Consider the following 17,018-nt stretch of genomic DNA (forward strand, 5'->3'; position numbering starts at 1 on the left):
TATTATATATGTATACACAATTATAAAATGTTTTATAAATGAAGAAAAATGTTGTTAAAAATTTATAATTTTTTTAAAGAACGTTTTATTATACATAGTTTAGTGGAAACTTAAAAAAAATTATAAAAAATTTTAAAATTTTTATTATACATGATTTATATATATATATATATATGTATACAAAATTATAAAATTTTTATAAATATAGAAAAATGTTGTTAAATATTTTTAAAAAATTTTAAAAACGTTTTATTATATATATTTCATTACTGGAAACTTGAAAAACGTTTTTAAAAATCAAAAAAACGTTTAAAAAAATCAAAAAACGTTTTTAAAAATCAAAAAACGTTTTTAAAAATCAAAAAATGTTCCAAAAAAAACTAAAACAACAATCCAAACAACAATCCTAACTTATATATCCTAAACTATCAATCAAACAACCTAAAATCCGAGATCTAACTTCCAAAACCCTAAACAATTGAGATTAAAAAGGGTTTGGGGAAGAGATATGAGGGTGAGAAGAGGATTCGCCGGTGAAGGGAGGTGGATAATGGCCGGAATCGCCGGTGTAGAGGGAGGAATCGCCGTGAGAGAGAGGATTTTTGAGAGAGAGAGGCGGAAATAACGAAGAAGGAAGAAGAAGGGTTATTATATCTGAAGATTCCGACGGACACGGGTTCGTCGGTATTCCGTCGGTATAATTAAAATATACCAAATGCCGATTCGCGAAAATTTTCAAGCGGTTTGGTTCTCCCGAGCAAATTGAATTTCCGACGGAATGTGTCCGTCAGTATATTCCGACGGACTGTGTCCGTCAGTATATTCCGACGGAATTCCGACGACTTAGTGTTTAGGATGTAAAGCAGTCCGTCGGAATTCCGTCGGTATTGTCCAATCTCAAATGGCTATATAACGGTCATATATATTTGTCGGCAACGGTCACATGGTTCGTCAGAAATTCATCGGAAGATTCCGACGGAATTCCGACGACTGTACTGTTAATCGGAATGTCGTCGGAAATTCGTCGGAATATACCGACAAACTTCCGACGACTACAACGGTTACATTTTTTATCGGAATGTCGTCGGAAAATTCCGACGACCCTTGTTTCGTCGGAATTCCGTCGGAAATGGCCGACGGAATTCCGACGACTTCAAATTTTTGGATTTCGTCGGAAATTGGTCGGTAATCCGTCACAAACGTCCGACGACATTGATGTCCGTCGGAACCTCCGTCGAAATTTGGCGTGTTTTCTTGTAGTGAAATTAAATGAATGATAACTAATAAATGAGAGATACAGAGGGACAACCATCAAGCATAGCTACGCATCTTATACAACTTGCAGACGAAGCCAGCGATTTCTGAGAACATGTTTTGACATCATGAAGAAGTCAATTGCTTCAGAAAATCATCCCATAACCTTCACAATACAGTCACTCCTTCTCAACTGAACCATTATGAGGAAGTAGCAATACAGGCTCTAGGGATCCGTCAGGAGTCATTTAGTATATAGAGCTTTCCTCTCTCCATACCATTATCATCATCATCAGTGTTTATGATCTTTTTGTCATCTAAACATGATTAAATAAAGTCTTTGTTGGGAAAAACTGACTTATCTGGACAAACCCCACGCAGGTGAGGACATGTACTCTTTGGCGTCGATTCAGGCGAGATTAGGTGAAGACGATGAGGAAGTACTCGATTTTCTGAAAAGGGTGTCCATCATCCAAGAAAGATAGCTGGGTTCATCACCTAAAAAAATAATTTTTACTCTCCAGAAGATTATCCATCTAATGGAGAAGTAGGAGACGAAAAATGAGAAATTTAAATGTACGAGAAGACTGGTTTTGCTCAGAGAGAGATTAGAGATACAAGCAGAATCTTAGCGTTTTAAACATATTTTCTTACTGGGATATTTCTTGAACAATGGCAGAAATAGTGGTCTGGTAAAGGCCAGTGATATTGAAAAGTTTTGTCTTTTTTTGGGTACAGAGATCCTAAACACACCCAAAGTTTTTGTACGGTATATACAATTATACAACATCTGCTTATATCTGTGAAATTTTTTTGTGCCTTTATGTAACACCCGTATTTTCCAAAATAACTTAAATAGATAAAAAGTCTGAAATCTCCATTTATTACTTTTCAAAAGTCAATTCCAAAGTCGTAAGTCCAATAAATAGCCATAAATCCAAATAACATAATAAATCTCGAATATATCGGTAAAAGCATAAAAACTGTAAGTCTGAAAAAAAAAAACTCCCAAAGCACCAGTCCGATAGCAATCACTTCTGCTCGTCAGTCTCATCTGAAAGGGGAAGAAAGAGGGGTGAGTAACAGGGGAGTTACTCCGTTAGGTATGGGATGCTAAACACGCAAACCACTGACTTGAGTAAATAGAGCTCCAACTATGGAAGTTTAGCTCGAGCATGAACAAACAAGACGCCTAAAGCATCACACAAACACAACACAAACAATACGATGATAGCATATATCTAGTCCATACACCCCGCATCTCCTCATATGGATATATAATACGTAGCGTCGCTAGTATAGTCTGTCTCTGTACCCCCGCCCTCTCAAGTAGCGTCCATGGTACAAACATCTCTGCACCACACGCCCGCACAAGTAGCATCGCAAGTCCAGACGTCTCTGAACCCCTGCCCGCACAATCAAGTAGCGTCCCTAGCCCAGACATCTCTGAGCCCCCGCCGCACACATAGTCCCTACTCATAGCTATGTATACATACATATATATATCGCATCTCTTAACATCACGCAATCAATCAACGATTGAATCCTTTAGACCCCTAGTTCCAGTTTACAGTGAATGAACTATCTAACAATCAAGACTCAATTCAAACTGACGGATCATGATTCGAAATCTAAACTACGATAGAGAGAATTCTACACTGGTACGGGATTTACGGAATAGACCCTCACCTTTGCCATGGGTTCTGAAGAAACCTGAGGAAACGCCGAATGGACCTTGACGGCTCTAACAAAGCAACTCCGGAGCTCTCTGAAATTAGATCAATATGATATTCTGGCAGAGCTGAACCATAGAGAAAACAGATGAATAACTCAAGAATGACCATTAACTTTTAGATCCTTCCGGTCATAATGTAGTCCTATATGTCCTCTATCCATAGACACCAAGTTTACTCCGATCGGACACCATTTGCTTAACCAAACTAGCTTCATCTCCAGGCTGGTCGTAAACGCAAACTGCACCAACACCTTTCACGAAAACAAGCATAACTCTCAGAAAATAACTCGGAATAACGATCCGCTTGCAGGGGATGATAGATAAGAGAATTAACTACTTACTGACAAATTTCCAGACTGAAAGATTTTGTTTCTATTGACCGTTTCTCACTTACACCGAGACTGGTCGGAACTGTCTCTGTAACTCAACAGCTTTATTCTTCGCCAAGAAGAAACGTCAATAACTTTCTAACCGTACGTCGATTTGACAATCGGATAGATGATCTGAAAATCTGGCATCGAGATATTTCCAATTATATCTCGCTCGTTCCCTGGTTCCTTCTGTATCAACTGTAAAACGCTGATGAAGTTGACTGTTCGCGGATCCGATCTGTAGATATCAGTCCCAAAGACACAACCATAACTCTTAGATAAAAATTCCAAATGACGATCTGCTTTCTGATACATATAGATATTTTGAGTGTAGAACATAATCTAAAACGTGTCTGCAGAGCTCTACTCTCTCTTTTCGGATGGTAGGATGGCTTCTCTTTCATGGTGGCTATTTGTGGCTGTTCCGGTGACGTTCTTGCAGGGTTTTGCCATCCCCAAAAGTCTCTGTCAGAGGCCACCACGAAATCCCATCTTAAATAAGAAAACTTTAGGTTTTTCTTCAATGTAATTGGGTCTTACTGGGCTAAATTTTTCCGGGCCGAGATTTTGGTCATTACAATTCTTCCCCACTTACAAAGAATTCGTTCTCGAATTCAAATCCTGAGTCGGCTGTCCAATACCGTCCTAAAAAAAAAAATCTTCGGATAGTCAATCCTCACCTGAATTTGATCTCACTTGGATCACGTCATGGAAGTCCGATACACTGCTGATAAAATAACTGCAATCAACTGCTCCAAGTCGCTCAACTGGAGGATACAGTGCAATGTACCTCGGTTTTAGTTGCTTCAGTTTATGAGTCTTATGTCCTCCCTGAAATGCCATTATTTTCACGTATACTAGATTGCTCATATGTAACTCCAAATCCTTACGACGCTTAGCTGCATAAATCCTCTGCTGTCATGGGCGTCCCAAAGCCAATCCTTGAGCATGTCCATTTGCTATACCATCTCTTGAACCATTAATAGTTCTAACTCATGTCACTACCTCACTTTGGTCCAACAAGGTGGTATACGACAAGACCTACCATAAATAGCCTCATACGGTGTCATCTCAATGCTCGAACGATAGTTGTCGATGTAGGCAAACTATGCTAGATGTAATGCTTTCCGATCTTTCATCCCACTGTAAGACGCAATCCTTGAGCATATCCTCTATGTCTGAATAGTCCTTTTTGACTAACCATCTGTATGCTGATAATAAGTTGTATTCCTGTGGAACTTTGTCCCAAGTTCCTTCTTAATGACTCCAAAATTGTAGACGTGAACTTCGAATCCCAATCCGATACAATGTTGACATCCATGAAATCTCCCAAACTCAATAATGTAGGTCTGCTCCAACTGATTAGCTCTGGCTGTCTTCTTAATTACTTAGGAAATGGGCTGACTTGGTAAGTCAATCCATGACTACCCATGTGGCATCCTTTTCACATAGGGTGATTTAAAATCCAATAACAATGTCCATAATCACCATGCCTCATTTCCACTCCGGCAAAAGCAAGCTCAAAAATAACATGATAGATAACTGATCCTCTGTCATAGCCATCTAACATGTCTGACACTGTGACGCAATGAAGCTACAACTCTCTTCATACTTGACCAATTATAGTTAACACTTCATATCTTTGTACCCCTTGGTGTTCCCGATGGGTAGAGAAACACAAGTGATGTATTTGCTGTAAGATCCCTTTTCTTAACAGCTTATCGTCCAACACACAACTCGGTTTTGGTACAGCTACATCCCGCTCAAAACTATCCCGCTCAACACTTATGATATCTAATACTCTCTATCTCAATCTGCTTAACCAAAGCATCATCACTATCCTGAGCTCTGAGTATCCTCCATAATAAATCTGCCTGCTCCAATGCTTCAAGACCATTAGTCTCTCCCTCTGCGGTAACTGCACACAATATGAGACTAGCAAGTGTCCCAGTCAGCTCCTGAACCTCCTTGGTTCCTGAAACATCGTTCCTGCATCTACTCAAGGCATCTGCCACCTGATTGGCATTACCAGATGGTATGCAATATCCAAACTATAGCCTGCTATCAATCCAACTGCACTGTCCAAGTACAAGTTTTAATGAATGAAGATAGATTTCAGACTCCAATGATCCTAGAGAATCTGAACTTCCTTCCTGTACAATTACAATCCCCAAAACTATAACGCAAATACCACTGCAGCCACTACGAATCATGGATAGGGTAGTGGGTCTCCTGAGGTCTCAACTAATGCAATGTATATGGAATGACCTGATCCTCATGCATCAATACACAATCCGCAAATGCTCATCATGCTCCCTCTACTCCAAGAATAACTCAATGGGGTCGTCGATGAGTACAATCGCGCACTTGTCCAAGTGTTCGGGAAAGACATCATTCATAAGCTTTTCAAATGCTATCGGTGCATTCGTCGATCCAAAATGATATCACCAAAACTCATAATATCCATAACGTATACAGAAACCCACATTCCGTACATACTCCTCAACTATAGCAATCTGATGATATCCTGATGCCAAGACAACCCTCGAGAACCATGAACCTCCATGCAGCTAATTCAACAACTCATCAATATGATGGTTACCATGTTCAAGTCTATGTAGTCAATACAAAGCCTGAAACTCCATCATTTTTTTTATTTACAAATAACACTGGTGCTCCCCACGGCGAATTATTCGGCCTGATAAATCTCTTGTCAGATGAATCATCTATATGTTCTTTCAGGTCAGCCATCTCTGCTGGCGCTAATCGGTATAGAGCTCGTGAAACCGGAGTCGTCCATGAATCCAACTCGATCGTAAGAACATCTTCTCTGGCTGGTGACGGCCCTTCCAAAGGCCTCAAATACATCTCCGTACTCTGAAATAACTAGAAGATCCAGCAACTCATGTTGACCATCGAAATGATCACCAAAATCCATTTACTCCCCATATCCAATAACTCCTCTGCATGTAGCATGTATGCAAATAAAATCTGCTCTGCTATAGAAATATGAACTCTTGCCCTCAGTAAATCCAACAGTACTCGATGTCATGATAACCAGTCCACCCCAAGAATGATATCGCAAAACACAACTCCATCTCTGACGAGTCTCTGAACCAATCGGCCCCCCAAGCATAACTGGTACACCGCAATCAATATAAATAGCTCCCAACGTTTCTATGTCAGCTGTCCAAACTGACACATCTCTGAAATGATCAACACTGCCAAAAACTGGAAAACATACCAAGTGTAACTCCAATATCACACAACGCAAGCTGTCGCACCCCAATCCAAAAGTGATCCCCACGAGTTTACAAAATAACCATGCCTCCAAGGCAGTAAATATACTCATACACACGAATAACACATGCCAACTCATGGCTCACATCTCATACCACATAATCTCCAATAACAACTCGTGGAGCGATGGCTTGAAGTTTGGGTGGTGGCAACAACATCACATATCCACATGCGGACAATCTCCGAACACGACAGACGAAGCTGATACACACCTGAGCAATCTATCAAACTGTGACATCATCCATCTCTCGAACATCTGGCTGAAACCTTGTTAGCTAGAGAATGGATGACGATGAGTAAACTCATCGTCAATAAAAAGACAATTGGATTAGAAGTCACTGAACGGAAAGGTGCTGTATTTTTCTTCTTTTAAAACTCCCAAATCCTCAGATTCAAAAATCTTTTAAAATTGATTAAACCGAATTAAAACTGAGTCAAAACCGAGTCGAAATCATGTCCCAACAAATCGCCATCCCGGGTCAGAGCCGGGACGAAACCCCGCTCTGATATCAAATTGTAACACCCGTATTTTTCAAAATAACTTAAATAAATAAAAAGTCTGAAATCTCCATTTATTACTTCTCAAAAGTCAATTCCAAAGTCGTAAATCCAATAAATAGCCATAAATCCAAATAACATAATAAATCTCGAAAATATCGCTAAAAGCATAAAAACTGCAAGTCTGAAAAAGAAAGGAAATAAAACTCCCAAAGCACCAACCCGATAGCAATCACTCCTGCTCGTTAGTCTCATCTGAAAGGGGAAGAAAGAGGGGTGAGTAACAGGGGAGTTACTCCGTGAGGTATGGGATGCTAAACACTCAAACCACTGACTTGAGTAAATAGAACTCCAACTATGGAAGTTTAGCTCTAACATGAACAAACAAGACGCCTAAAGTATCACACAAACACAACACAAACAATACGATGATATCATATAGCTAGTCCATACACCCCGCATCTCCTCATATGGATATATAATACGTAGCATCGCTAGTACAGTATGTCTCTGTACCCCCGCCCTCTCAAGTAGCGTCCATGGTACAAACGTCTCTGCACCACACGCCCGCACAAGTAGCATCGCAAGTCCAGACGTCTCTGAACCCCTGCCCGCACAATCAAGTAGCGTCGCTAGCCCAGACATCTCTGAGCCCCCGCCCGCGCACATAGTCCCTACTCATAGCTATGTATACATACATATATATATATATATATATCGCATCTCTTAACATCACGCAATCAATCAACGGTTGAATCCTCTAGACCCCTAGTTCCAGTTTACAATGAATGAACTATCTAACAATCAAGACTCAATTCAAACAGACGGATCATGATTCGAAATCTAAACTACGATAGAGAGAATTCTACACTGGTATGGAATTTACGGAATAGACCCTCACCTTTGCCACGGGTTCTAAAGAAACCTGAGGAAACGCCGAATGGACCTTGACGGCTTTAACAAAGCAACTCCGGAGCTCTCTGAAATTAGATCAATATGATATTCGGGCAGAGCTGAACCATAGAGAAAACAAATGAATAACTCAAGAACTGATCATTAACTTTTAGATCCCTCCAGTCATAATGTAGTCCTATATGTCCTGTATCCATAGACACAAAGTTTACTCCGGTCGGACACCATTTGCTTAACCAAAGTAGCTTCATCTCCAGGCTGGTCGTAAACGCAAACTGCACCAACACCTCTCACGAAAACAAGCATAACTCTCAGAAAATAACTCGGAATAACGATCCGCTTGCAGGGGATGATAGATAAGAGAATTAACTACTTACTGACAAATTTCCAGACTGAAATATTTTATTTCTGTCGACCGTTTCTCGCTTACACCGAGACTGGTCGGAACTGTCTCTGCAGCTTAACAGTTTTATTCTTCGCCAAGAAGAAACGTCAATAACTTTCTAACCGTACGTTGATTTGACAATAGGATAGATTATCTGAAAATCTGGCATCGAGATCTTTCCAATGATATCTCGCCCGTTCCCTGGTTCCTTCTGTATCAACGGTAAAACGCTGATGAAGTTGACTGCTCGCGGATCCGATCTGTAGATATCAGTCCCAAAGAAACAACCATAACTCGTAGATACAAATTCCAAATGACGATCTTCTTTCTGATACACATAGAACTATGAGTGTAGAACATAACCCCAAAATATAGCTTCGAAATACTCATATTTGATCGATCGTTCTTCTATTCTCCCAAAACGTGTCTGCAGAGCTCTACTCTCTCTTTTCGGATGGTAGGATGGCTTCTCTTTCATGGTGGCTATTTGTGGCTGTTCCGGTGACGTTCTGGCAGGGCTTTGCCGTCCCCAAAATTCTCTGTCAGAGGCCACCATGAAATCCCATCTTATATAAGAAAACTTTAGAGTTTTCTTTAATGTAATTGGGTCTTACTGGGCTAAATTTTTCCGGGCAGAGATTTGGATCGTTACACTTTATTGAATCTAACTACGAATGACAACGTTATATTGCATTTTCGTTTGTAGCTATTCCCATCTCATGCAACGTTATCATTGTTATCTCATGCAATATCATGCTATTCAAAATTTTGCAGCAGTTGTTACTTTTTCATGTCGTAGTTTGCACTATGTCGATTTTGTTGACCTGGATCATAAGAACGTGTTTGTAACAGCCCGATCCCCCGGCGTCCGACCGGGGTTATCGAAGGGGCGTTATGGACACGTGTCTACTCATTTAGACAACCCTACGTGTCCCGTTACTGGTCCCGAGAGACGAGCGCATAACCTTCTTTGAAATACCGTCACACCCACATCCATATACTTCTACTTACAGTCCTGTGCACAGGTAAAAAAATTGAAATGGAGGGGTGAGCAACAAGTTACTCAGTGAAGTGGTTCTAGACCAGCCTGCCCGCATGACACTCTATACTACTCTATGCGGGAACTAGGGCTGACTAGCCACTACAATCAGTTAATGCATTTTATCATTTCCTAACGTCATCTATGATTTTCCACATTCACTTCCATTCATTTCTAACAACCTAGTGATCAATCAATACAATGATCTCACTCATTGCCACACACGTCAAACCCTAGACTTAACCGACTCATCTTACCAGTCCGACTCGATCCTATGACACCTTTAACTCCCTGTTACCCAACCATGAGCTAAAAACCCTACAATGCACATCCTTTTCATCTTTTCGTCCTTTTCAACAGTGGGTAGCCCCAACTAGGCTTCTACCCCATATTCTTGTGGATTGGCCACATCTCCTATGGGTGCTTCCATATTCTTGTGGATTGGCCACATCTCCTATGGATACCTAGCGTGGACTACTACCCCACATACTTTCCTTAGACCCTCTATATGCTTTCCCACCCATGCTTAACCTTAACATCATTCTCTCATACTTTTTCTTATCCTTTCACTTCCTTATCATTTTCACTTATCCCTTCCCATTCTCATTTACCTTCCTTATTCATTCATACTTGTACTTGGACTCAATTCACTAGACGCCACCCGTTATCGGTGCCACACACAATACACATCGCATTCAAGTTCTCCTTCAATAACTTTTATAATCATTACTCATCTATCGTTCTAGCATTTATTTCTCTCTAGCATCCTAACTTCAATCACAACAACACATGGGACAACACATCCAGACATACAAGAATCAACTACCAATCAATCATCACCACAACCATTCAATTCAGTTCACCGAGTCCCATTTATCAGTATGAGGGTTCTTATGCATCATGATCCATTCATCTATCATCCTAGCAATACCATGTCCTATCAACCTAACTCCCAATCAGGGTCTAATCAAACCTAACTCCAACATAAAGGAGTATACAGAATCATGAAAGAAGGTTGGGTTCGAGACACTCCACCTTAGTCTAGATCTGGATCTGGATCTGGAAACAAGAATTTAAGAAGATGGAGATCTGGTCACCACCACCACTTCACGGCGCCGGCGAGAGGGAGAGAGAGAGAGAGCGTGCGACGGCGAGGAGAGAGAGAGGGTGACGGCGAGGAGAGAGAGAGAGAGCGATGCGCGGGAGAGAGAGAGAAGAGAGAGAGGCGCCGCAGGAGAGAAGGAGAGAGAGCTCGACGGCTAGGGTTTTCGGCCTCCGGGAATTCTCTGCAGAGCTTCGCTTCATATTTGTGATGAGGTAAAAAGGGAGGCTGCATCTCTTTTTATAGGAAAGGGGAAGGGAAGCCCTAGGTTTTTGCCAAATGGGCCGTAGAGAAGCCCATATTCTTTGGGAAATTTTATGGGCCAGGAACCGGGCCGTTACAGTGTTATCTGGTAGACAAAAGTATACAATTCCCGCAGCAAGCTTTCACAGGTGAACAAACACACAAAAACAACAATATTTTGTCGTCAAAAATAGTATTCAATAACTGATATTATTGGGTGACAATAAAAACTTTATATTACCCAGCATTCAGTAATCGAGAAAAGGCAAGCTAAGAAATTCCTTAAAAAAACATCAAATAATTAAATAAATAATCAAAACAAAAAATAGAAATAGTTGAAAAAAAAACAAAGATTTGTTAAAAAAATTGCAAGCATTACACGCAAAAAGTAGCTCAACACACTCTAACAAATACACCACAAAAATAGAATAGACAAATCTAAGTGTTATAAATGAATGCCAAAATAGAGTTAGAACTTTCTTTTTTCAAGTAATTCTATTTATACACATTTTGTCAGCCAAAACCACTTCTACTATCCAAACAAATACCAAAATATATCAAGTCAACAACCTATAACATCCAGAGAACACTTAAGAAGCTACAATAAAATAAATAATTACATCAATTACAGTGAATACCAATTTCAAAGCTAATCTCATGCATGGAAACGATTGACAAATTAATCATATTATGTGACATATATATTTCCTACGGCAAAAATATAGAAACACTAACGACACTTACCACCAATATAAAATGTGTCAAATAGCTCACATTTATAAATCTGATTCCTAACTCACCCAAACCATATAGTATTGTACACACAACAATCTCTAAATATAAATATAACCACCAAAATCTAACATAACTAATCTTAACAATTATAAATCCTTTGTGCCGAAAAATACTTAAAAACCATTGACGTTATTATACACTCCTCTTCCAAATCTTAACATAAACACATGCAATGAAAATATACAATTATATAATAATATAGATCACACGACAATTTTATCCGTGCGTAGGCAGACACATCACTAATTCAAGTATTGAGAAGCCGACATGTGTCCCCCCATTTTAAAACGCCACTTTTCATTAAGTCTAGGTGGGCTTTGGTTTATATGGGCTTCGGTTTATATGGGCTTCGTTCTTGGATGGCCCAATCTCCAGTATCTCTAACGCGCTTCGATCCATTTTTAGGGTTCTTCCCAAGTGGCCATCGTCGCATCCACCATTCAGCTCCGCTTTTCTCAATCCCACCACCGTCAAGCTTTTCTTTTTCCTCCACACCTTTTAACCTTGAATTCTGAAACTGGAAAAAAACAAACAAATATGAGTATAAACAACCGAACAAAAATCTGTTCGAAACTGAATAAATAATTTGGAAATACATAGAAGAAGATTACAGAGAGGTGATGAACTAGAGTGGTGACAACGAGTACGACACACGGCAAGTTTCAGCAGAGAAAAAGAAGAAGATGAAATAGAAAGAAGACGAGATTCATTTAATAAAACAGAGAAAAAAATAAACAAATTACTAGACATAGAAAAAATGTAGAGAAGAAAAAGAAGAAAAGAGAAACGTGTGATAAGAAGATAGAGATTTGAATCTGAAAAAAATGTGAAGAAAACATGTTTCTGGATCGTTTCTTAGTGCACAGAAAAGGACAAAAAAAGAGAGGTTGAGATTGATTCTCCACCGTTCGATTAAAATTTAATCAATGACTATTATTAAATCTGATACAATCATTGCTACTTGAATATAAAGTCATGGAGAATAAAGTTTACTGGTTAAGTTCATAGTTTAAAGATTAAGAGTTTGTTTAAAATTAAGAGTATAAAGTTTTAAATTGGCCTTAAAAATTGTGTATAATAGATATAACTGGGATACTTAATAGAAAGGTTCAGCGATTTGTACTTTTTATTAGGTAAATGTAATACATGCATTAATATGTATGTGAAGATTCTATTTTTTCAAAGTTATTTTCAGATTCTTGAGCGTACTATATATTTTGAGATTTCAATTATTACACCGAAACATTTTTTTAGTAATTTTTCCAATGTTCCAATTTGTATAGTCAACTCACTTTTGCTTAGATGTTGTTTTTTTAACTCTTTTTTTTTGGTTTATATAGTTCATACAGTGTTCTTAATGCTTTTATTTAAGATACATAATCTAATTGCAAGACATAAAAAACATAGCAAAATTTTGAATCTTCTATTCTTGAATATTTTTAAAAATTAAACATAGAGAACATAATCAATCTTCTCATACAAAATCTCTGGGATCAGTAGCAAAATCTAATTGGTCAAATATGCCACCTCAGTAAGCAAAACTCTCAACACCCAATTTCTTCCTTTATAACTTTTGAGATCTCCCATCAAAATCACTTAAAATGGTGCAAATGTTCAAGGCATAAAGTTGTAAGCAAAAAGAACTGGTGAATATACACACTTTCTACAATTTTAATTTAAGAAGATAGGCTAAAAAAGTTCAAATGAATCCCACTCAACAAGTTCTTATATTTAATCGTCTCTTTATTAGCCAGTCCGTTTAAGTTTTCAAATAGTACTTAAATTATTCGTCTACAAAAAAAATAAACATTGCATTTCTCATAAATAATATTTCCTCACATACATTATAGAATTCCTAATGGTAACTAAATATGTGACTCTCAAAAGTGTTGCGACTGTTCTAATAATAACTTTCTAATTTTAAACAAATCCCAACATCAAACGACTAAATACAAAATCACCACACCATTGGACATGACTCTGCCAAAAACGCATCTTCCTCTCGCATAGCCGCAAGAAACGTACTCGACCATCATCGCAGGCCGGTGGCAGAGGTGATAAGGGAGGGAGTCATTGAGTTTGTTGGAGGAACGGTCGAGGCTTTGTAAGAAGGCTTTGTAAGCATAATGGTTACGGTCCCAATATTTGATTTCCGAATAACAACTACTTATACCATTGGATTGACATGATTCGACGGTTGAGATTAATAGTTGAAGTTATCCTCACCATTGGCTCTCATTGTTCGAACTTATTGGAAGTAACGCCGGAATTTCCTAATATAGGGAGCCAACCCAAAGATTTTACTACCCTTATCGATTTCTCTCTTCCCTCAAACCACCACAAGTCTCTTTCATATGTCGTAATACATCTCAAGCCACCACAAACTCTCAGTGCCTCCGCAATCCTATCTCGAATCTGTCTTCCACCGCCACAATTTAGATTACAGCGTTATCTCACACAGGTTATCAACATCTAAACCCTTGATCTTATTCATCCATCTTACAAATCTTTCAAATACACCACAAGCCTCATAGATCCGCCTAGATTTGAAGCCTTACGTATCTCAAAGATAACCAATAGTCTCAGTTTGTAGAGATAGTCAAAGATCTAACTTTTGTAAATTTATCGGATTAGTCTTCACTAATTTCTTCTCCAGGTAGCTTTGTTCATTAACTTAATTTGCATGTTCTTATTTTCATTTTTTTCCTTATTTTAAAGTTCTAAATTTGGTTAACGTTTCCTGCTAGCAACTCTGATGGAAGCAAAGAAGCAGTCAACACAGCTCAACCAGCCACAACAACCGCCACAACAATTAGCGGTCAACACAGCTCAACAAGCCACATCAATAAGCACTCAAGAAAGCTCAACCTCAGGAGTAACTAATGCATACAAGCTAACCAAAACCGAGCTCAGAAGCTACCAATTGATACGCATTGAGGAACCGGAAGAAGACATTGACCCAGATTACCTACATTATCTGAGAGCAATAGGTGCATACGACTCAGTTCAACCAGAGTCAGCACGAGGAAAGGGTCGTGGTCGTACTAAAACATCTACCTAATATTCCAAATGCTGTGATATTTGTATTACCATTGCTTCACTAATGTTTTATTTGCTTCAGTATGCTATATTCGCTTGGTATGTTTTAATTTGATTCTCTATGTTTGATTAAACATAGAGAACATAATCAATCTTCTCATATAAAAGTTCTGGGATCAGTAGCAAAATCTAATTGGTCAAATATGCCACCTCAGTAAGCAAAACTCTCAACACCCAATTTCTTCCTTTATAATATTTGAGATCTCCCATCAAAATCACTTAAAATGGTGCAAATGTTCAAGGCATAAAGTTGTAAGCAAAAAGAACTGGTGAATATACACACTTTCTACAATTTTAATTTAAGAATATAGGCTAAAAAAGTTCAAATGAATCCCACTCAATAAGTTCTTATATTTAATCGTCTCTTTATTAGCCAGTCCGTTTACGTTTTCAAATAGTACTTAAATTATTCGTCTACACAAAAAATAAACATTGCATTTCTCATAAATAATATTTCCTCACATACATTATAGAATTCCTAATGGTAACTAAATATGTGACTCTCAAAAGTGTTGCGACTGTTCTAATAATAACTTTCTAATTTTAAACAATTCCCAACATCAAACGACTAAATACAAAATCACCACACCATTGGAAAACTGTTACAAATAGAATTATCTTATATCATAACTCTAAATACTATTTTTGGGTCAAAACACTAAGTGTTAACTTAAATTAGTTTTTAAACAAAAAGATAAACACTATTTAACATAGTAAAATAGTTCTACTATAACTTCCCGTCCGTAGGGCGGCCAACCTAATACTAAATAAACTAGGATATGGTTCTTTATGTTATTTAAATTTGTCTAGCAAAAAGACTAAATGTCAATCTAGATGAAGATCGTGTATATCTAACAAAATCATAATTCTGAAGCATACGTCAAATAAAAAAAAAACGAATATTGAACATAAATAATTTATGGAATATTCATGACTGGACCAATGATTTTTTCTGAATAAGTGATATAAAAATCGTTACAAAGTAGAAGTTACAAGCCGTCAAGAGAAAAAGAGAAATATTTTTTTAGTTTCAAGCCGATGGCCGGAGGCTTCTATTGCTCCGACATCGGCTTGTTAGATTCGCTTTGCTTCTTTTTCTTTGATTTGTTTTACTTTCTATCACTTGGTTTGTTTGATTGTCAATTTATTTTAAATCAGACAAAAAAATTTATTGTTCTTTTGTATGTTTCTTCCAATAGATTTGGTAAGACAAAAACTTTGGTTCAATTGAACCGTTTAGAAGTAATTGACAGATCTACTGCGGATGGTAGAGACGGGTCTTACTGGCTTCAATCGTTGATGGTTCTTCATTGATGATGATGGAGTTCTTGCTGCAAATTATGGTTACTTCGAAAGGCAGCACGAAATTCTATGGAATGGTAATCTCTTTGACTCTATTATTTTCAATAGAGCAATATAAAGAGTTGTCTCGTCTCGGGACTCCTACTGCAGTATTAAAAAGAGTGGCAATCGTTCCCAATTCAGTTTGAAACGTGGTGGTTTTGGATTAATATGAAGATTATCCCATTTGAGATTCAACTATTCTAAAAGCAAATATGGAGCTTTTATATGAAAAATCTTTGGTCATCCACACGCAAAATAGATTTGTGTTAGTTTACTTTGGATCCCTACGGGTGTATCTTTTTTTTATATTTGTTTTGCTAGTTCTTATTGTTTAGAATTTTTTGCCTAAGAAGGCTTAATAATATAATCGACAAAAAAAAAAAAAGTAGAAGTTACAAAAGTGGTTACACGAAGCTTGTTGGAGGGTTTGTAGTCTTTGCTAGAGAATTGTGGAGTTGGGTCCATGACGTGTTCTTTGCCAGGGTTATATTCCTCCTTGTTTTCGCCTTTCAAACGCCATCGCTCTAACGCACACAAGCTGAGATAGTTTTCTATTTGTTTATACATTTTGTGGTAGGAAAGATCTATGGGTTTTGTTCGCAAATTGACAGAACGAAAGTCTGATGTTCGAAGATAAGCACCTGGACGAAGAGACTAGTCGACACAACCCATGCATGCCCACTTATAGCTCCACGATGCATAGAAGCAGCATATATCTCTGTATAAATTCCGTCACGTGGCAGAGTAAGGTGCCTGACGAGGAGGATACACGTGTTGGCTAAAAAATTTAATATTTATAATCTTTATGGTTGGTTGTAGTTGCAATAGTTTATAAAATAGATTTAAATTTCTAAAAACAAAAAAAAAAACTTGACTTGATAAAGAAGACAAGATAAAAATAAATATATAGTTTTACTATTTATCTATGGTTGCTATTTACT

The 17,018-nt window shown here is 38.0% G+C and overlaps 1 long non-coding RNA gene across 1 annotated transcript; it reads right to left on the minus strand.

Annotated features, from left to right (window-relative positions):
* Nucleotides 1-11,727: 11,727 nt before the first annotated feature.
* Nucleotides 11,728-16,457, minus strand: LOC106395045. The gene is made up of 2 exons (XR_001279098.3): nt 12,246-16,457; nt 11,728-12,151 (listed from the first exon to the last, which is right to left on the minus strand). It is a non-coding gene; the product is annotated as an uncharacterized LOC106395045 (long non-coding RNA).
* Nucleotides 16,458-17,018: the final 561 nt, after the last annotated feature.

This window comes from Brassica napus, chromosome C4, assembly GCF_020379485.1.
Source record: "Brassica napus cultivar Da-Ae chromosome C4, Da-Ae, whole genome shotgun sequence".
NCBI classification, from domain to species: domain Eukaryota; kingdom Viridiplantae; phylum Streptophyta; class Magnoliopsida; order Brassicales; family Brassicaceae; genus Brassica; species Brassica napus.